This window comes from Heptranchias perlo, unplaced genomic scaffold (genome assembly GCF_035084215.1).
Source record: "Heptranchias perlo isolate sHepPer1 unplaced genomic scaffold, sHepPer1.hap1 HAP1_SCAFFOLD_129, whole genome shotgun sequence".
In the NCBI taxonomy this organism is placed as follows: Eukaryota; Metazoa; Chordata; class Chondrichthyes; order Hexanchiformes; family Hexanchidae; genus Heptranchias; species Heptranchias perlo.
Genome location: NW_027138527.1, coordinates 1,053,633 through 1,074,467, shown reverse-complemented (window position 1 = coordinate 1,074,467; position 20,835 = coordinate 1,053,633). Strand labels below are relative to the sequence as shown.

The 20,835-nt window shown below is 43.8% G+C and overlaps 8 non-coding genes across 8 annotated transcripts; 4 read left to right on the top strand and 4 right to left on the bottom strand.

Moving 5' to 3' along the window:
- Nucleotides 1-1,377: 1,377 nt before the first annotated feature.
- trnal-cag (transfer RNA leucine (anticodon CAG)) lies at nucleotides 1,378-1,460 on the top strand. The gene has a single exon. It is a non-coding gene; the product is annotated as a tRNA-Leu (tRNA).
- A 2,416-nt stretch (nucleotides 1,461-3,876) lies between these two features.
- Nucleotides 3,877-3,949, bottom strand: trnai-uau (transfer RNA isoleucine (anticodon UAU)). Its single transcript has one exon. It is a non-coding gene; the product is annotated as a tRNA-Ile (tRNA).
- Nucleotides 3,950-4,389: 440 nt separating this feature from the next.
- On the bottom strand, nucleotides 4,390-4,463 carry trnan-guu (transfer RNA asparagine (anticodon GUU)). The gene has a single exon. It is a non-coding gene; the product is annotated as a tRNA-Asn (tRNA).
- A 5,998-nt stretch (nucleotides 4,464-10,461) lies between these two features.
- Nucleotides 10,462-10,534, top strand: trnav-cac (transfer RNA valine (anticodon CAC)). The gene has a single exon. It is a non-coding gene; the product is annotated as a tRNA-Val (tRNA).
- Nucleotides 10,535-12,936: 2,402 nt separating this feature from the next.
- trnal-cag (transfer RNA leucine (anticodon CAG)) lies at nucleotides 12,937-13,019 on the bottom strand. Its single transcript has one exon. It is a non-coding gene; the product is annotated as a tRNA-Leu (tRNA).
- A 1,265-nt stretch (nucleotides 13,020-14,284) lies between these two features.
- trnam-cau (transfer RNA methionine (anticodon CAU)) lies at nucleotides 14,285-14,357 on the top strand. Its single transcript has one exon. It is a non-coding gene; the product is annotated as a tRNA-Met (tRNA).
- Nucleotides 14,358-19,798: 5,441 nt separating this feature from the next.
- Nucleotides 19,799-19,881, bottom strand: trnal-cag (transfer RNA leucine (anticodon CAG)). Its single transcript has one exon. It is a non-coding gene; the product is annotated as a tRNA-Leu (tRNA).
- A 263-nt stretch (nucleotides 19,882-20,144) lies between these two features.
- Nucleotides 20,145-20,216, top strand: trnae-cuc (transfer RNA glutamic acid (anticodon CUC)). Its single transcript has one exon. It is a non-coding gene; the product is annotated as a tRNA-Glu (tRNA).
- Nucleotides 20,217-20,835: the final 619 nt, after the last annotated feature.

Sequence of the window (20,835 nt, the reverse complement as noted above, 5' to 3'; positions counted from 1 at the left end):
GTAAGGAATTAATCACAAACTCTCACACACACTGCTGACAAGATACAGAATCAATTCCAAACTCACACACAGTATCAGAGAGTGACAGATACAGATGAATCCCACACTTCACACACAGTACCTGAGACTGACAGATACAGAATGAATCCCACACTCACACACAGTACCAGAGACTGACAGATACAGAATGAATCCCACACTCACACACAGTACCAGAGACTGACAGATACAGAATGAATCCCACACTCACACACAGTACCAGAGACTGACAGATACAGAATGAATCCCACACTCACACACAGTACCAGAGACTGACAGATACAGAATGAATCCCACACTCACACACAGTACCAGAGACTGTCGCAGCATGAAATGGTCCTTATCAAAGTCACAATTGATACCCTATGTGACTACCACCATGATAAACTGTCCCTCCTCATCCTTCCCAAATACAATATCTCACCGTGCTGTTTTGCTGTTAGACTAGTTTCCTCTCTCTGCTTTTATTTGGAATGTGTTGCTTTTCCATCTGATAACACTTGGTATCATCGTATTATGTTAGTCCACAAGAGGAGATCATTCGGCCCATCGTGCCTGTGCCGGGTCAAACACACGTATTCGTTCAAGATTCGTTCAGCGATAGATTGAGTGCTTTGTTATCAGAAAAATGCCTGAACCCCCACAGTCTACAGCTTTCCTCCTCGCTATCAACCACACGGCCTATTTTTGTGTCACCCGCAAATGTCTTTATCATGCCTCCGACGTTTAAGTCCAAATCGTTCATGGATACCACAAAAATCAAAGGACCAAGTACCGAGCCCTGCGGCACCCCACTGGAAACAGCCTTCCAGCCGCAAAAACACCCGTCGGCCATTAACTTCCTGCCACTGAGCCAATTTTGGATCCAACAAGCCGCATTCCCTTGTATCCCATGGGCCTTTACTTTTTTGACCAATCTGCCATGTGGGAACTTTTCAAAAGGCTTGCTAAAATCCACGTCGACTACATCAATTGCGCTACCCTCATTGATCCTCCTTGTCACCTCCTCGAAAAATTCAATCAGGTTAGTCAGACACGACCTCCCCTTGACAAATCCATGTTGACTGTCCTTGATTAATCCGTGACTTTCGAAGTGACAGTTCATCCGATCCCTCAGAATTGATTGCAATAATTCGAAATGGAGTCTTTCTCCTGCTTGCTGCAATGACAGATCAGGCGGTGAACAATACTCAGGCCCGGCGAGCTCAGTCGGACAGAGCACTAAGCTCTTAATCGTGGGTTCGAGCCCGACTTTAGGCGAGTGCCATTTTAAACTTTTATGATGCTTTCACTGGCCAACAGTGCAGAAATGATGCAGAATGAAACATGAAATCGGTCGTCAGGATGGCCGAGCGGTCTAAGGCGCTGCGTTCAGGTCGCAGTCTCTTCTGGAGGCGTGGGTTCGAATCCCACTTCTGACATTTGTTATCTTTACTGTTACGTGGAAATATTTTATTTGTGGATTGGGCTGCAGCTGATTTTACTGCCAAGTCGATTTGCTCCTCCCACAAAAGCAACTGGCTTTGTCATGGATGTGTGACTTGAGAAGTTTCGAACGGTGAAATGGTTGACATATTAATGACCTGGACAAAGAAATAGAACAGCAGTGGGAAACATTTAAAACGGTGATCAATAGAGTCCAGGAGAAATATATCCCACTAAAAAGTAAGAACAAACTAGCCAGAAATGACACACCAGGGATGAATAAAGAAATAAGGGCAAAATTGAAACGAAAGAAAAAGGCCCACACTGGACAATAAAGGAGAGGGGGAACGTGAAAAGACTGGGAAAGAAGTCTAAAGAACCATTAGAAAGGCAAAAAGGAATATCAAAAAAAGCAAAGTATTCTGGACACATCAACAGCCAAAGAAAGTTTAGGATCGGAATAGGGTCACTAAGGGATACACACGACAAACTCACAGGCAATGACAGCGAAATGGCAGAAATATTAAATAATCACTTTTCTTCAGTATTTACCAGGGAGACCAGCATTGAGTGCATGACAGTGGAAGAAGAGATCAAAAAAATATAAAGACATTTAAGATCGAAAGGGGGGGAGATAATTGATAATCTCATCAAACTGAGAGGGGAAATTTCCTGTTAGGTGCCTAACCAGAGTTTCAAACCGCTCACCCACGCTAATTTCCGTATTACTGTTCAGATTCATTTCACAGGGACACGATTACTGTGCACCATATAGGGAGGCTCAGTGAAAGGCGGAAATTGACCTATTAATGGAATCATGGAATAGGACAGCGCCATTCGAATGCCATTCGTCCCATCGTGCCTGTGCCAGCTCTCTGAAAGAGCTGTCCAGTTAGTCCCACTCACCTGCTGTTTCCCCATAGCCCTGAAAATGTTTCCATTCAAGCGTTTATCCTATTCCCTTTTGAAAACTGTGAGTTAAAAAAACAATATTGAAAGGGGTGCTGGGGCCTCTGCAGCATCAATGTAGAGTGTGCGATGATTGAAGTTATCAAGATGTTTCTTTACACATGGTATGTTGTGCAATCATCCTGAAATATCTTCAATATCCAACACAAATTGAATTGCAAACCTGACGGACCAACACTGGAAAACAAGTCACGAGTGAACGCAAATCATCTGGGACCCGTTTTCAGCCTCACGGCACTTTAAGTAAAGTGAAATAACTTTGCATTGAAAAGATTTGGAACTTGCATCTGTGCCTTTATCTGTTCCATTTCTTAAAGTTGCTGGCGTCTGATGATGTACACGCCTCTGCTCCCTCTATTAGACAAGAAAGGAGGTGTTTGACGTTGACGGGACCTGTTAGTTATGAGCTCATCCTTTACATTGAGTGGGTTCGCGTCTTTTGAACGGCGTCAACTTTAGCCCAGCGGTGAACTTCACAACAAACAAGTTCATCACCGTCTCACCGCGGGCGCTGACTGACATGTTTATTGTTATTTCTTTCAGACCTAAATAAATAGTAACCGTGATTTGAAATTTGCACTAAGTGATTTTTAGGTAGTCGCCTTTAAATGTTTCAAAGGCGACTCCTAATTTATGATCGTCCGCCATTTCTCCAGCCGTTTTGAAAACAAAACATGTCTCTGCTTTTCGCGTCTTTTTTCGAAAGGGAAAAAAATATATTTCCCGTGACCTCTGAAGGATGGACAAGTACATTTCAGAAAGCAGAAGCAAGTTCACCGAGCTTAAATCGTCTGACCACGTTAAAGGCGCTATATACATATATATATATGTAATATATGCAAGTCGTTGCTGTCTGTTTCTGTGGCTGTCTTTTTTCTATGTGTGTCCATCTGCAGGTCAATTTTGAATCAATACCAGTGTTCGTGTCAGTTTGTTGCATGAAATAAATGAGAGTATCAGGCGCTCCCCTCCCTGCCATTGGGTCGGTACTGAGTCAGGGTTTAGACCAAACTTCTGGTTTTTTTTGTGAAAAAGCAATTAAAACCTTCATTCGGGAATTATCCAGTCTCATGTGAGCGGTGAAAGAAACAGTGACCCCGATGTGATGTGAACACGCAGCCTTTTGATCTGGAGTCAGACCTTTGCACCATGCGCTCTGAAGACATGATCCTGGATGTTATCATTTATATGAATGTTTCTCAAACACCGTTTCATTTCTCCCACCTTGGTTGAATCGATGGGGCTTATCAAATCTCCGCCAGATCCCACCAGGAATGAGACAGTATTGGAAGCAGCCTTCACCCCCACGATCACGCTGGCTTTCATCGCCTGCTCTCAGCGGACTGCATTAACAGGGCTGGGAGATATGGACTTTGTTCATATTATTCAGCAATGTGAATCGTTAAATATTTACTAATTTTTAATGGGAACAAGGTTTTAAAATGTTTCCGCCTGGTTTCGAACCGGGGACTTTTCGCGTATAAGGCGAACGTGATAACCACTACACTACGGAAACCTGATGCTGCCAACTCCGTGTTAGGGATATAACCCCTCAGCCAAACTAATTTCCGTATTACTGTCCAGGAGCTCATTTCACAGGGATACATTTACAGCGCTGTATTTCGGAAGGCTGCAGAGAAGGACAGGTGGTGATGGTCAGGCAGGGAATCTCAGAGCATCGCGCCGACACAAACATTTCACTGTTTTTTTTCATGTGCCTGATATCCGACCGCAGTGTAAATTATGGCGAATCAGGCATGCTCAGATCACATTGTTCACAGAATGCTTTCTTGCAGCCAAATCACACATTAGAAAACGTGAAATGAGATGAAGAGATCGGAGCCATTTAAAGTGCGGCCAGTGACTGCAGATCAGGAATGAAAAGCTGGCACCGGCTTCAGGGCGATCAGAATGAGGCAATGAATCCGAAAGTGGGAAGAAAAAAAGCGCAATTTGCGTCCCTGGGTGGGCTCGAACCACCAACCTTTCGGTTAACAGCCGAACGCGCTAATCGATTGCGCCACAGAAACCGCCCGGTGCTTTTTCTTGCTAGATACACTAAAGCAGCGTGTCACCGAGCCAAAGTTACATGTTGCAGCCACAGAAATGCAATTGTCCACTATCAGTCTTACTTTTCCAGAAATAAAGGATGGGACATTGTTTATGGAAACGGTCTGGTCTGGCTCACAGCATCGATATCACCGTCAACCAGCTCTCCTGCAACCGGCGCGCCCACTGGTGCTTTGTCTGTTATTGAGTCGGACTGTGGGAGAACCTTCGCCACACGGACTCCAGCGATTCGAGAAGGCGGCTCACCACCACCTTCTCAAGGGCAATCAGGGATGGGCAATAAATGCCGGCCTCGCCAGTGACGCCCACATCCCATGAACGAATGAAGAAAAAGTATTCTGAGCGTCCTGACGCTGTTATCAGGTTTTGATGCCTGATCTGCAGTAACTGGGAGCGCTTTAAATGGCTCCGACCTCTTAATTTCACCCACAACATCAGAGTAACTGTTCCAGGGCGACATGCCGACTCAACTGCGTCTTGGCCGCCTGTCTGCTCAGTCCTTTATTCGTCTCCAATTCCGTTTCCCAAAGCGTATCTACAGATACACAAAGCTCTTTGTCATTTCGGTTCCTTTCGATTTGTCCAGCTCCCGATTGGCAATAATTTGCAAACCTGGTTGCAGCCCTCCGCCTTCCATCGTGTCCAGGGATGGGTTATGTGGAGAGACTGGAGAAGCTGGGATTGTTCTCCTTCGAGCAAAAAAAAAGGTTATGGTGAGATTTAATAGACGTGTTCAAAATTATGAGGGATTTTGATAGAATGGATGGGGAGAAGCTATTTCCATTGGCAGGAGGGTCGATAACCAGAGGACACAACCTGCATTTATATAGCACCTTTAATGCAGTAAAACCTCACAAAGTGCTTCACAGGAAGAGTTTTTGAACAAAACTTGACACTAAGCCACATAAGGAGATATTGGGACAGGTGACCAAAAGCTTAGTCGAAGAGTTAGGTTTTAAGGTATGTGTTAAAGGAGAGAGAGGCGGAGAGGTTTAAGGATGGAATTCCAGAGCTTAGGGCCGAGGCAGCTGAAGACACAGCCGCAAATGGTGGAGCGATTAAAATCGGGGATGCGCAAGAGGCAAGAATTGGAGGAGCACAGAGATTTTTTTTATTCGTTCATGGGATGTGGGCGTCGCTGGCGAGGCCGGCATTTATTACCCATCCCTAATTGCCCTTGAGAAGGTGGTGGTGAGCCGCCTTCTTGAAACGCTGCAGTCCGTGTGGTGAAGGTTCTCCCACAGTGCCGTTAGGAAGGGAGTTCCAGGATTTTGACCCAGCGACGATGAAGGAACGGCAATATATTTCCAAGTCTGGATGGTGTGTGACTTGGAGTGGAACGTGGAGGTGGTGTTATTCCCATGTGCCTGCTGCCCTTGTCCTTCTAGGTGGTAGAGGTCGCGGATTTGGGAGGTGCTGTCGAAGAAGCCTTGGCGAGTTGCTGCAGCTGCAGTGCATCCTGTGGATGGTGCACACTGCAACCACATTGTGCCAGTGGTGAAGGGAGTGAATGTTTAGGGTGGTGGATGGGGTGCCAATCAAGCGGGCAGCTTTGTCCTGGATTGTGTCGAGCTTCTTGAGTGTTGTTGGAGCTGCACTCATCCAGGCAAGTGGAGAGTATTCCATCACACTCCTGACTTGTGCGTTGTAAATGGTGGAAAGGCTTTGGGGAGTCAGGAGGTGAGTCACTCGCCGCAGAATACCCAGCCTCTGACCTGCTCTTGTAGCCACATGATAGGATGGGGTAGCGAGGTTCTGGTGGGATTTGAAAGCAAGGATGAGAATTTTAAAATCAAGGCGTTCCCCGACAGGCGGTTTGACTGGAGCGTCACACCGTTCCCTCCCGTCTTTACTTCCACATACGTACATTGGGACAGGGCTTGGGCGGATTTTTCTGTGTCTCACCCGGGGCCGCTGAGTCTCCTGCAGTCCCCACGATCACCAACTCACCCAGTTTGTAAATTTAAACCGGAACAAGTGCCTCGCAAAGGGCAAGAGATGAAGGCAAGGCTGGAACCTCTGGCAAAAAAAAAATCTCTTGCCCTCCAGCGAGGTTTGTGTACCTGAATCGCTAACTCTTCTTTCAAAGTTTTGACATTCATTGGACGCCACGCGGCCCCTCCAGACTTGTCTCTTGCCCTCACAGTGAAGCGGAGGGCCGTTTTCCCTCGCACCGGCAGCAATTGTGATATCAAGAAAAAGATGGCGGAGAAATTCTCCATTTCAGCGAAAATGGAGCGCTGGGGTCCGCTCATGAGGGCAGCGTAAAAGTTGCAACTCGCACCCACGATCCCGAGGGGAATGCCTCTACCGACTGAGCTAGCCAAGCCTGAGGAAACTGTTACTTCCTTGTCTGTTGTGGCAGCGAGCCGGCTGTTGGCTCCGCTCCAAGGGTTCAGTGCAAACCATGAAACAGGTTCTCCTGAATTCCATGGTGTCGAAGGCAATCGAGTAACAAGTCGAGCAATGTATTCCGCTCAATGATTGATCATTCCATTCAGATCTTCTGCTTTTCAGCTGCACTTCCCCAAAACATTGCAAATAATTTTGCTCAGTATTTGTTTTGCTTGTTTAATATTTTGTTCTCCGGTTTTGCCAGATTTACATTTCATTTCAATTATCAATGACAGGGAGCAATGAACAATGAACGAGTGACCAATGGTCCGTTTATTATTAAAAAGCAGTGATTCCGAAATTATCCAGGCTGATATGAATGGTAAGATAAATAGTGATTTGGACATGATTTAAATATGCAGCCTTCACAATCTGGAGTCAGACGCGCTACCGTTTCTCCACGGGGTCTACTGATGGCATAGATTATATATGTATAAAAATTTATTATATCCTTAAATATATATATATTTGATGCAGTGTTCCCTTGTGGTTGGGAATAGTTCATTGCACAATAATAATTCAAGTCTGTGAGACATTTAATGTTTTCTTTAATCGCCATTAATACGTTCTGTTGCACACTGAAGGAAATGCTAACTTGTTTGCCAAGTGACAATTAAAATGTCAATAAATCTTTGAGCTTTGCAAGTCATGAACTTTTATCCCTTCCCATTTTACATACTGTATTTTAGGAGTCTGCTTAAAAATGTTTAGTGCTTATTATACCAGGAATCCGGTGCAGCCGCTGTTAAATTTAAAAAGGTTTGTCGCCCCGTTCACGCATGAACAAACTCGACCCTGGAGGTTTATGGGGAGCAAGTCCCAACAAAATGTTTCCCTCCGAGGTCAAATCGGGGCCTTTCTGCATGTAACTGGTGAACATGATAACCGCTACACTACGGAAAGGACAAACTTTTCGGTCTCAGGTCTGAAGGAAGTGTCTCGGGGAAACATGAACTGCCGAGTCTCTTCACACTGACTCTTTTCACGATTATTTCATCGATCGAAACTATACAAGTCACAGGGAAAAATGTCAAAGTCATTAAACTCCCGAATTAGCCCCAAAATCAATCAATCTCAGTTTTGCAATGTTCAATTGACCCCCGGCCTCAACAGCTTTTTGGGGGTGAGTGTTCCAGATTTCCACACCCCTTTGTGTGAAGAAATGTTTCCTGACATCACCCCTGAACAGCCGAGCTCTAATTTTAAGGTTACGCCCCCTTGTTCTGGACTTTCCCCACCAGAGAAAATAGTCTCTATCTGCCCTGTCAAATCCTTTAATCATCTTAAACACCTCAATTAGATCACCCCTTAATATTCTATACTCAAGGGAATGCAAGTCTGGTCTATGCAACCTGTCCTCATAATTGCTTATCAAGGATAGCCACCAAAAGGGGTTTTACGATGGCTGGCTTTTGAGTGCATTGGCTTTTGCCAATGGGCATGTTGGTCCAGGGTTATGATTCTCGCTTCGGGGTTGTTTGTCCAAATATGTGAGAGATCCCGGACGAGCCCTTATTTTACTTTTGATCTTGAACGTCCAAAGACAGAAAAGTACCCAAATCACCTCACATGAGTGAAACAATTCCTATGTTTCATACTATTACCTAGCACAACTGCCCAACTTGGTTCTGATGAAAGGTCATTGACCTGAAACATTAACTCTGTTTCTCTCTCCACAGATGCTGCCTGACCTGCTGAGGGTTTCCAGCATTTTCCATGTTATCAGAGTATCACTTCCCTCATCACCTAACTACACTCCTCCACTAGATGTCGCCTTATGTTGCAAACAGGCTCCTTCCACACAGCCAGGTGTTCTGCTTCAGACATTAATTATAACTATAACTTTTGAACTTGTTAGTTAAAACATATGGCCTTGCCAATTGACCAAAAAGCAGAATGGTGTTTATCTCTCACCAGTACAGCCCTTTCCCGCTCCGTCAGCTTGGAATGATACGTAGCATTCATACATATCTCACACCTCTCCTGCTTCCCTGTGAAACTGGTAAGATGAATAGCACACAATGCTCTCTGACACAGCTACACACCAGCTCTGAATGATTTAAAGGCCTTGTTATGATTGCCAGAGAATTGTTTATATCAAAAGGATGATTAAACTTACGAGTATTATGATATCAGCTGCAATCCAAGAATTTCTGGACTTCAGAATCTACTCGTCTCTATATTAATCATATGCATGCATATAAAATGAAGCAACTCTGTCTTATGATTGTCGTTTCATTCTCCCAACAGAGATTTATACTTCCTTACTTAAGAGGCAAAAGCGAAAGTTAATATTACTTCAATAAAGACTAATTATTTCCTTACACTACAGATACCCCAAACTAATATAACACCTCAAACTGATAGAGCTTCTCAATTTAAAACAGTACCTCAAACTAATACAGTACCTCAAACGGATAGAGAATCTGAAACTAATATAATACCTCAAGCTAATGCATCATCTCAAACTAATACAGTACCTCAAACGAATTCAACACCTTAAACTAATACAGCACCTCAAACCGATACAGAACCTGAAACATAATTTAATACCTCAACCAAATACAGCATCTCAATCCAATACAGTATCTCAAACTAATAAAGTACCTCAGACGAATACAACATCTTAATCCAATACAGCACCTCAAACTGATGCAGAATGTGAAATTAATATTTTTTTTATTCGTTAATGGGATGTGGGTGTCGCTGGCGAGGCCGGCATTTATTGCCCATCCCCAATGCCCTTGAGAAGGTGGTCGTGAGCCGCCTTCTTGAACCGCTGCAGTCAGTGTGGCGAAGGCTCTCCCACATTGTTATTTCGGAATAGACAAAGCACCGATTCGCACGCCGGTTGCAGGAGAGCTGGTTGGCGGTGATATCGAAGCTGTGAGCGAGATCAGACCGTTTCCATGTTTCCACAAAAAATGTCCCTTCCTTTATTTCTGGAAAAGTAACACTGATAGTGGACAACTGCATTTCTGTGGCTGCAACAGGAAACTTTGGCTCGGTGACACGTTTCTTGAGTGTATCTTGCAATCAAAACCATGGGACGGTCTCTGTGGCGCAATCGGTTAGCCCATTTGGTTGTTTATTGCAAAGGTTGGTGGTTCGAGCCCACTCCAAAACCAAAATTGCGCTTTTTTCTTCCCACTTTCGGATTCATTGCCTCATTCTGATCGCCCTGAAGCCGGTGTCAGGTTTTAATTCCTGATCTGCAGTAACTGGGAGCACTTTAAATGGCTCCGATCTCTCAATCTCATTTCAAGTTTTCTAATGTGTGATTTGTCTGCAAGAAAACACTCTGTGAACAATGTGATCTGAGCATGCCTGATTCGCCATAATTTACACTGCGGTCGGATATCAGGCACATGAAAAAAACAGTGAAATGTTTGTTTCGGCGCGATGCTCTGGGATTCCCTGCCTGACCATCGCCACCGATCCTTCTCTGCAGCCTTCCGAAATACAGCGCAGTAAATGTATCTCTGTGAAATCAGCTCCTGGACAGTAATACGGAAATTAGTTTGGCTGAGGGGTTATATCCCTAACACGGAGTTGAGCCGTCAGGTTTCCGTGGTGTAGTGGTTATCACGTTGACCACACACGCAAAAGGTCCCCGGTTCAAAACCGGGCGGAAACATTTTGAAACCTTGTCCCCATTAAAAATGATTAAATATTTAACGATTCACATTGCTGAACAATGTGAACAAAATCCATATCTCCCATCCCTGTAATTGCAGTGCGCTGGGAGCAGGCGATGAAAGCCAGCGTGATATTGGGGGTGAAGGCTGCTTCCAATACTGTCTCACACCCGGTGGGATCTGGCGGAGATTTGATAAGCCCCATCTATTCAACCAAGGTGGGATAAAAGGAACGGTGTTTGAGAAACATTCATATATATAATAACATCCAGGATTCTGTCTTCAGAGTGCGTGGCGCAAAGGTCTGACTCCAGATCAAAAGGCTGCGTGTTCACATCACATCGGGGTCACAGTTTCTTTCACCGCTCACATATTGGACTGGATAATTCCCGAATGAAGATTTTAATTGCTTTTTCACACACTAAAAAACAGATGTTTGGTCTAAACCCTGACTCAGTACCGACCCAGTGGCAGGGAGGGGAGCGCCTGATACCCTCATTTATTTCATGCAACAAACTGACACGAACACTGGTATTGATTCAAAATCGACAGAGACGACAGCAACTACTTGCATATATATATATATATGTATATATATATATGTGTGTGTATAGCGCCTTTAACGTGGTCAGAAGATTTAAGCTCGGTGAACTTGCTTCAGATTTCTGCAATGTACTTGTCCATCCTTCAGAGGTCACGGGAAATATATTTTTTGCCTTTCGAAAAAAGACGCGATGAGCAGAGACATGTTTTGTTTTCAACACGGCTGGTGAAATGGCCGGAATATCATAAATTAGGAGTCGCCTTTGAAACATTTAAAGGCGTCTATCTAAAAATCACTTCGTGCAAATTTAAAATCACGGTTACTATTTATTTCGGTCTGAAAGAAATAACAATAAACATATCAGTCAGCGCCCGCGGTGAGACGGTGTCGAACTTGTTTGCTGTGAAGTTCACCGCTGGGCTAAAGCTGACACCATTTATAAAATGTGAACCCACTCAATGTAAAGGATAAGCTCAAAATCAACAGGTCCCGTCAACGTCAAACACCTCCTTTCTTGTTCAATGGAGGGAGCAGAGGCGTGTACATCATCAGACACCAGCAACTTTAAGAAATGGAACAGATAAATGCACAATTGCGATTTCCAAATCTTTTCAATGCAAAGTTATTTCACTTTACTTAAAGTGCCGTGAGGCTGAAAACGGGTCCCAGATGATTTGTGTTCACTCGTGACTTGTTTTCCAGTGTTTGTCCGTCAGGTTTGCAATTCAATTTGTGTTGGATATTGAAGATATTTCCGGATGATTGCACAACATACCATGTGTAAAGCAACCATCTTGATAACTTCAATCATCACACACTCTACATCGACGCTGCAGAGACCCCATCACCCCTTTCAATATTGTTTTTCTTAACTCACAGTTTTCAAAAGGGAATTGGACAAACGCTTGGATGGAAACATTTTCAGGGCTATGGGGAAACAGCAGGCGAGTGGGACGAACTGGACAGCTTTTTCAGAGAGCTGGCACAGGCACGATGGGCCAAATGGCATCCGAATGGCGCTGTCTTGTTCTATGATTCTATTAATCGATCAATTTCCGCCTTTCACTGAGCCTCTCTAAATGGAGCGCAGTAATCGTGTCCCTGTGAAATGAGCTCCTGAACAGTAATACGGAAATTAGCGTGGCTGAGCGGTTTGAAACTCTGGTTCGGCTCCAAACAGGAAATTTCCTCTCTAAGTTTGATTACTTTATCAATTTTCTCCCCCCTTTCGATCTTAAATGTCTTTACATATTTTTTGATGTCTTCTTCTACTGTCATGCCCACAATACGGGTCTCCCCGGTAAATACTGAAGCAAAGTGATTATTTAATATTTCTTCCATTTCTCTGTCATTGCCTGTGAGTTTGTCGTGTGTATCCCTCAGTGGCCCTATTCTTATCCTAAATTTTCTTTGGCTGTTGAAGTGTCTAGAATACTTTGCTTTCTTTGATATTCCTTTTTGCCTTTCTCATAGTTCTTTAGACTTCTTTCCCAGTCTTTTCACATTCACCTCTGTCCTTTATTGTCCAGCGTGGGCCTTTTTCTTCAGTTTCAATCTTGCCCTTATTTCTTTATTCATTCCTGGTGTTTCATTTCTGGCTAGTTTGTTCTTGCTTTTTCGTGGGATATATTTCTCCTGGACTTTATTGATCACCGTTTTAAATGTTTCCCACTGCTGTTCTATTTCTTTGTCCAGGTCATTAATCTGTCAACCATTTCACCGTTTGAAACTTCTCAAGTCACATCTGCATGACAAAGCCAGTTGCATTTGTGGGAGGAGCAAATCAACTGGGCAGAAAAATCAGCTGCAGCCCAATCCACAAATAAAATACTTCCACGTTTTCGTAAAAATAAGTAATGTCAGAAGTGGGATTCGAACCCACGCTTCCAGAAGAGACTGCGACCTGAACGCAGCGCCTTCAACCGCTCGGCCATCCTGACGACGGACAGCATATTTCATTCTGCATCATTTCTGCACTGTTGGTCAGTGAAAGCAGCATAAAAGTTAAAAATGGCACTCGCCCAACGTGGGGCTCGAACACACGACCCTGAGATTAAGAATCTCATGCTTTAGCGACTAAGCTAACCGGACCTGACTGCTGGTACCCTCCTTATCTGTTATTGCAGCAAGCAGGTAGAAATACTCCATTTCCAAATTATTGGAATCAATTCTGAGGGACAGGATGAACTGTCACTTGGGAAGGCACGGACGAATCAAGGACAGTCAGCGTGGATTTGTTAAGGGGAAGTTGTGTCTGACTAACCTGATTGAATTTTTTGAGGAGGTGACAAGGAGGATCGATGAGGGTAGCGTAATTGATGTTGTCCACATGGATTTAGCAAGGCTTTTGAAAAATTCCCACATGACAGATTGGTCAAAAAAGTAAAGGCCCATGGGATCCAAGGGAATGTGGCTTGCTGGATCCAAAATTGGCTCAGTGGTAGGAAGCAAAGGGTAATGATCTTCGTGTGTTTTTACGGCTGGAAGGCTGTTTCCAGTGGGGTGCCGCAGGTCTTTGTAGTTGGTCCTTTGGTTTTTGTGGTATACATTAACGATTTGGACTCAAAAGTAGGGGGCATGATTAAGAAATTTGCGGGTGACACAAAAATAGGCCGTATTGTTGATATCGAGGAGGAAAGCTGTAGACTGTGGGGGTTCAGGCAATTTTCTGATAACAAAGCACTCAATCTATCTCTGAACGAATTTTGAACGAAATCGTGTGTTTGACCCGGCACAGGCACGATGGGCCGAATGGTCTCCTCTTGTCGACTAACATAATGCGATGATACTAAATGTTGTCAGACGGAAAAGCAACACATTCCAAATTAGAGCAGAGAGAGGAAACTCGTCTAACAGCATAACAGCACAGTGAGATATTGTATTTGAGAAGGATGAGGAGGGTTAGTTTATCATGGTGGTAGTCACATCGGGAGATTCAGCCTGGGTGCGGCCCCATCGTGCGCGGTGAGACGGAGATGGGGGTTGGGGAAGTGTCAGAGCTGGGGCTCACCAGTGGAAGCAGCATAAAAGTTTCAAACGGTACTCGCCCAACGTGGTGCTCAAACCCACTACCCTGAGAGATTTTAAAGAAATGGGGGAACAGCCACTGTTTGTCTCTCTTGCTGTGCTTGAAACAACACATTCCAAGTACGAGCAGAGAGAGGACACCATTCAGTTGCTCAATGTGTTCAACAAATTGCTATCAGTTTCCGTAGTGTAGCGGTTATCACGTTTGCTTCATACGCATAAGGTCCCTGGTTCGATCCCGGGCGGAAACATTATTTTGGAACTTGGTCTCCATGAACATCCAAATCGAATTTCTTCTCGTGCCAAAAAGGGAGACAGTGGCCGCACCCTTCTTCTTTCGAAGCTGCATTTTTCACTTCATTAAACAGATAAATTTGAGTGAGAGAAAACTGATTCTCAATGACGCTCATTTCAAGTTTTATTCCCTTTAAATCTGGAAGGCTTTGAACAGAGTGGCTTTTTAAAGGAGTTAGTATGGTGGGATCGACCAACTTTTTCCGCTGGTGGGAGACGAGGGAACCGAATCAATCACATACCAAGTTCTCCTAAATTATAAGTTGCAACGGGAAACCGACCAACAAAAGCCCTTTCATTGACCGTGGAGGTTCAGACAATTTTCTGATAACAAAGCGCTCAATCTATTTTTCTTGTCTGTTTCCCGATGTTTCCGGATGCTGTCTGCATCTCTGTCCTATATTTATCTCATTATGTGTCCACCTGCAGGGTGGTTTTTGAACTAAAACGTGTGTTTGTGTCTTCCGTTTGATGCATAAAATAAATGAGGTCATCAGGTGCTTCCCTCTCTGACACTGGGGAACCAGAGGCAGACTTCAGAGCAGGGTTCTGTTCATTGTGAAGACGCAAAGAAAATATTAATTGCAGAATTATACAAACCAGCTCCAAGGGAAAAAACTGTGATCTCACCGTGATTTAAACACGCAACCTTCTAACCTGGAGTCAGACAGGCTACCGTTGCGCAACGAGGCCTGAGTGCTGCAATCGGTGTTTGTTTCTATCAACATTTGTCAAGCACCGCTTTATAGCTAACAGATTGGGTTAGCTTTCAAATGCCCGCTCACTCCCACCGGATGTCAGGTAGCATCAGAAGTGTCCTTCACCTGTCAGCGGCAGCATGGCGCTCGCTTCCATCGCCTGCTGTCAGCGGACTGCAGCAAATCCAATTACATTCATCCTGCACCCAGAATTATCACATCACAGGAAACAGATGTGGGAAACTGCTCAAGATACATAACAGGAGGGAAAACTTCTGAAAAACACTTAGACTTTCGGTGTTTAGACTTCGATTAGAACTGCAAAAAAGAACGTGTGAAAATATAAACTGTGGGTGTGATGTTGATATATGTAGGAAACTGCTCAAAATACATAACAGGACGGGAAACGTTTGAAAAACACGTGGACTTTCGATGTTTGGACTTTGGCTGGAACTGCAAAAAAGAACGTGTGAAAATATAAACTACGGGTGTGATGTTTATATATAAAGTGAATGTTTGTTCACGGATTTGTCCCGTTACTGTGGTAACTATGGGTTGTTAATCCATCAACAATAACTTCCACTTGATTTTAGCCCGAGTGGTTACAAAATAGCAAGTTTAAGAGATTGACTTACAACAGAGTTGCACCACAGCTGTCTTCAACATTACATTCAACAGTATTATTATTGTAATACAACTGTCTACAGATTACATTAATGACAAGCAATCAACACAACCTGACCTGTCTGCGAATCCAGATATATCAGACCTGACCTTTGGGGACAGCCTGTGGCAATGGACTTCTGACTGTCCCCTATTGAGAGTTCTAACATTTGAGAAGGGAGCATGCCCTATCTTTATACGATTCGGCTGCATTGTTCTGTACGTAAGCACCACTGATCTTAACTCATGGTCGTAAACCATCCCACTTTGCTGACTCTCAGAAACCACCAAAGATTATTTAATGTCTTAGTGTTTATTTAGCCTTTCTCTGTCATCAGGTTTTAGATGCTGATACTAGGTTAGCACAACCTGGAGTTCAGGTGTCCAGGACACCCAAGTTTCTCTGGACATCAACATTTAATAGTTTCTCACCATTTCAAAAATGTTCTGTTTTTCTGTTCTTCCTACCAAAGTGAATAACCTCACATTTCCCCACATTATACTACATCTGCCACCGTCTTGCCCACACACTGAACCTGTCTATATCCCTTTGCAGACTCTTTGTGTCCGCCTCACAGCTTACTTTCCCAACTAGCTTTGAATCATCAGCAAACTTGGATATATCACACTCGATCCCTTCATCAAGTCATTAAAAGTCTTCCATAGGCTTATAAATAGTAAACGGGTCGTAAGCGGAGGGATAAGCCCGATGAGGGACCAAAAGGGAGATCTTCGCGTGAAGGCATCTGGCATGGCTGAGGTACTAAATGAGTATTTTGCACCTGTCTTTACAGAGGAAGAAAGTGCTGCCTAAATCACTGTAAAAGGGGAGGTAGTTGGGATTCTGGATGGGGTGAAAATTGATCAAGAGGAGATACTAGAAAGGCTGGCTGTACTTAAAGTCACCTGGTCCGAATGGGATGCATCCTCGGTTGCTGAGGGAAGTAAGGGTTTAAATTGCAGAGGTCCTGGCCATAATCTTTCAATCCTCCTTTGACACAAGTTTTGGTGCCAGAGAACTGGAGAATTGCAGATGTTCCACCCTTGTTCAAAAAAGAGTGTAAGGATAAACGCAGCAACTACTGGTCAGTCAGTTTAACCACGTTGGTGGGAAGCTTTTAGAAATGATAATCTGGGACAAAATTAATAGTCATTTGGACAAGTGTGGATTGATAATAGAAAGCCACTGTGGATTTGTTAAAGGCAAATCATGATTGAGTTTTGTGATGAGTTAACAGAGAGGGCTGATGAGGACAATGTGGTTGATGTTGTGTATATGGCCTTTCAAAAGGCGTTTGATAAAGTGCCACAAAATAGGCTTGTCAAAAGGGGCGATAGTGGCTGCTTCTTTATTCTTTAAAAGCGCTTTCTTTTATTTCACTCAACAGATAACTCTGAGTGAGCGAAAACTGATCCACAGTGACGCTTATTTCAAGTTTATACCCTTTTAATCTGAAAGGATATATTGTCCTTGGAAGGAGTGCAGCACAGATTCACCAGATTGTTACCAGGGTTGAGGAGTTAAATTATGAGAAGATGTTATATAAACTCGGCTTAACGTCACACAAGTCACACTGCAAAAAGTTTTCATTTTTGATACATACATTAATATCCTGCACTTGGATATACAGGGTATAATTTCAAAGTTTGCAGATGACACGAAACTCGGGAATGTAGCAAACAATGTGGTGGATAGTATCAGATTTCAGGAGGACATCGACTGCCTGGTGAAATGGACTTTATTAATAGAGGCATGGATACAAAAGAAACAAAGTTATGCTGAACGTTTATCAAACTTTGGTTGGGCTGCAGCTGGAGTATTGTGTTCACTTCTGGGCACCGCACTTTAGGAAAAATGTCAAGGCCTTGGAGAGGGTGCAGAGGAGATTTACTAGAATGGCAACAGGGATGAGGGACTTCAGTTATGTGGCGAGAATGGAGAAGCTGGGATTATCCCCTTAGAGCAGAGATGGTTAAGGGGAGATTTGATAGAGGTATTCAAAATTATGAAAAGTTTTGAGAGAGCAAACAAGGAGAAACTGTTTCAAGTCTCTGAGATGATTCTTTTAATTACCATTAATAAACCCACAACTTTCTGTTTCGCACTGAACGAAATGCTAACCAGTTTGCCGAGTGACTGTCGAAACGAGGCTCACTTTTCTGACTTTCATCCCTTCTCATTTTACGCACTTTATTTTAGGAGTCTGCTTAAAAGTGTTCAGTGGTGATGAGACCAGGAATCTGGTGCAGCCGTTGTTGAATGTGAAAGGATTGCAGCCCAATTCACACGAGAGAAAGCTCGCGCCTGGAAGTTTGTGAGGAGCAAGTTCCAGCAAATTGTTTCTGTCCCGGGATTAAACCGGGAGTTTTTCGTGTGTGACGCCATTACACCACGAAAAATTTATTTAGTCTAGCCCAGGTCAGATGGAAGTGTAAAGGGAGAAAGTGAACTGCTGACTCCCACTTCTGGGGGATATCACAAAGAGCTTCATAGAGGGGTAATCAAAAACATAGAATCATAGAAACACAGGCGGCCATTCGGCCCATCGTGCCTGTGCCAGTTCTTTGAACTAAATGGTGCAATTTTAAAGGGGCTGCAGGAATAGAGAGACCTGGGGGTATACGTACATAAATCTTTGAAGGTGGCAGGACAACTTGAATAGATTATAAAAAAAAGTATTCGGAATCGTTGACTTTATTCATGGAAGCCTAGAGTACAAAAGCAAGGAACTTATGCTAAACCTTTATAAATCACTTGTTAGGCCCAGCTGGCCACCACACAATTCTGCCCACCACACTTTAGGAAGGATGTCAAGGCCTTGGAGAGGGTGCAGAGGTGATTTACTGGAATGGTGCCAGGGATGAGGGAATTCAGTGAGGTGGAGAGACGGGAGAATCTGGTGTTGTTCTCCTTCGAGCAAAGTAGGCTAATGGGAGATTTAACAGAGGTGTTCAAAATCATGAAAGGTTTTGAAAGAATAAAAAAGGAGAAACTATTTCCAGTGCCAGAAAGGAGGTGACCAGAGGACACAGATTTAAGGTAATTGGCAACAGGGGTGAGATGAGGAGAATTGTTTAACGCAGCGAGTTGCCATGATCTGGAATGCACTGCCTGAAAGGGTGGTGGAAACAGATTCAATAATAATATTCAAAGGGGAACAGGATAAATACTTGAAGGGGAAAATTTTGCAGGGCTATGGAGAAAGGGAAGGGGAGTGGGTCTAATTGGATAGCTCTTTCAAAGAGTTGGCACAGGCACGATGTGCCGAATGGCCTCCCTCTGTGATGTTTCCATGCTGTGATTCAATGTTATGGAGGATTTTCTGATGCAGTGGATATTCGGGGCAGAGGACCAAGTGGGGATTGAGCTCGACGGCAAGTGTATACAGTTCGTTCAAAGGACTGAAGCCGATGGTTTCATTCTTCCCGTCGTTTAGCAGCAGGAAATTACTCGGCCATGCAGGCGACTTTTGTCTTTATTCATGGGATGTGGGTGTCAATGGCAAGGTCAGCATTTATTGCCCATCCCTAATTGATCTTGAGAAGGTGCTGGTGAGCCACCTTCGTGAACTGCACCTTTCATTGACCGTGTCATTGACATTTTGTGGATAGAGAGAAACTATTTCCGCTGTTTGGGGATTCTTGGACGAGGGGGCACAGTCCAAAAATTAGAGCCAGATCTTTCAGGAGTGAGATTAGAAAACACTTGGACACACAAAGGATGGAAGAAGTTTGGGACTCTCTTCCCCGAACTGCAATTGATATTTGCTTAATTTCTAATTTTAAATCTGAGATCGATAGCTTTTTGCCAACCGAAGGTATGAAGGGATATGGGCTGTTCTATAGTTCTCTCTATAGTTGTTGCCTTGTGTTTAAAGCATATTTTCGTTTAAAGCTCGGTTTAGAGTTGAGCCGCTTGGCGTCAAAACTTGCAGTGGATCGAGACCGGATTGCTTATTGCAGGAAAAGCAAATCAACTGGGCCGAAAAATCAACCGCAGCTCAAGCAACAAATAAAATAGGAGTCAAAATAACTGATGTGAGAAGTGGGATTCGAACCCACGCCTCCGAAAGAGACTGCGACCTGAACGCAGCGCCTTAGACCGCTCTGCCATCCTGACTGATAAATTATTTCTTCACTCGCCACCCTTTGCACATTGAGACCCCCCAGAGAAAGTTTCACTCACTCCAGTCCTTGGTAAGATAAATGCTGCTGGAAAGGCTCGGTGAGCGGGATGCCACCTCCCCGGGTTTTCCTGAGCCTATTGTACTTTATTCCTATTTAATCACGGGAATATCCGCAATCGGGAGCTAGAAAGAATTAAAAGCTGAATCACAGAGAAAGCGAAATCCATATTACACCTGATAAACCAACTAACAGAGCTCCCTGGTGGTCTAGTGGTTAGGATTCGGCGCTCTCACCGCCGCGGCCCGGGTTCGATTCCCGGTCAGGGAAGTAACTTTTGAACACTTGTCGCATGAACTGACTCAACGTCTGTGGGAAGAAAAAAAACAACCATTGTTTTCATCACCATTAATTAACCGATAACGTTATTTTCCAGAATGAAAGGCTACTGAGGGAAGTTGGAAAACTTTAATAATTTCTTTTGTGCGATGAACTTTTTATCCCTTCTCATTTTACACACTGTATTTTTAAGGGCTCGGTTTATAATGTTCAGTTCTCGTGAGACCACGAATTTGTGTTAAATTTAACAGGACCGGCTATTTCACAGAGAAAAAATAAATTTGCCCCAACATAATGCGGCTGTCCGAGATTGAACCGTGGACTTTTCACGTGTAAAGCGAACCTGACAACCGCTACACTACAGAAACTTCGGTTTTGGTTATCAGACAGAAGTTCGAATGACTGCATTGATTCTCTTTCACAACTATTCAATTGATCGAAGTTGCACAAGTCACAAAAGAATAATTTAAAAGGCTAACGGAATGTTCGGCTTTATCTCAGGGGGCGGGAATATAAAGAAGTGGAAGTTATGTTCCAGTTATGTTCATTTCAAAGTTATTAAACTCCCAAATGTGACCTGCCTTGTTTGGACAGGGTTGACCCTGACGTC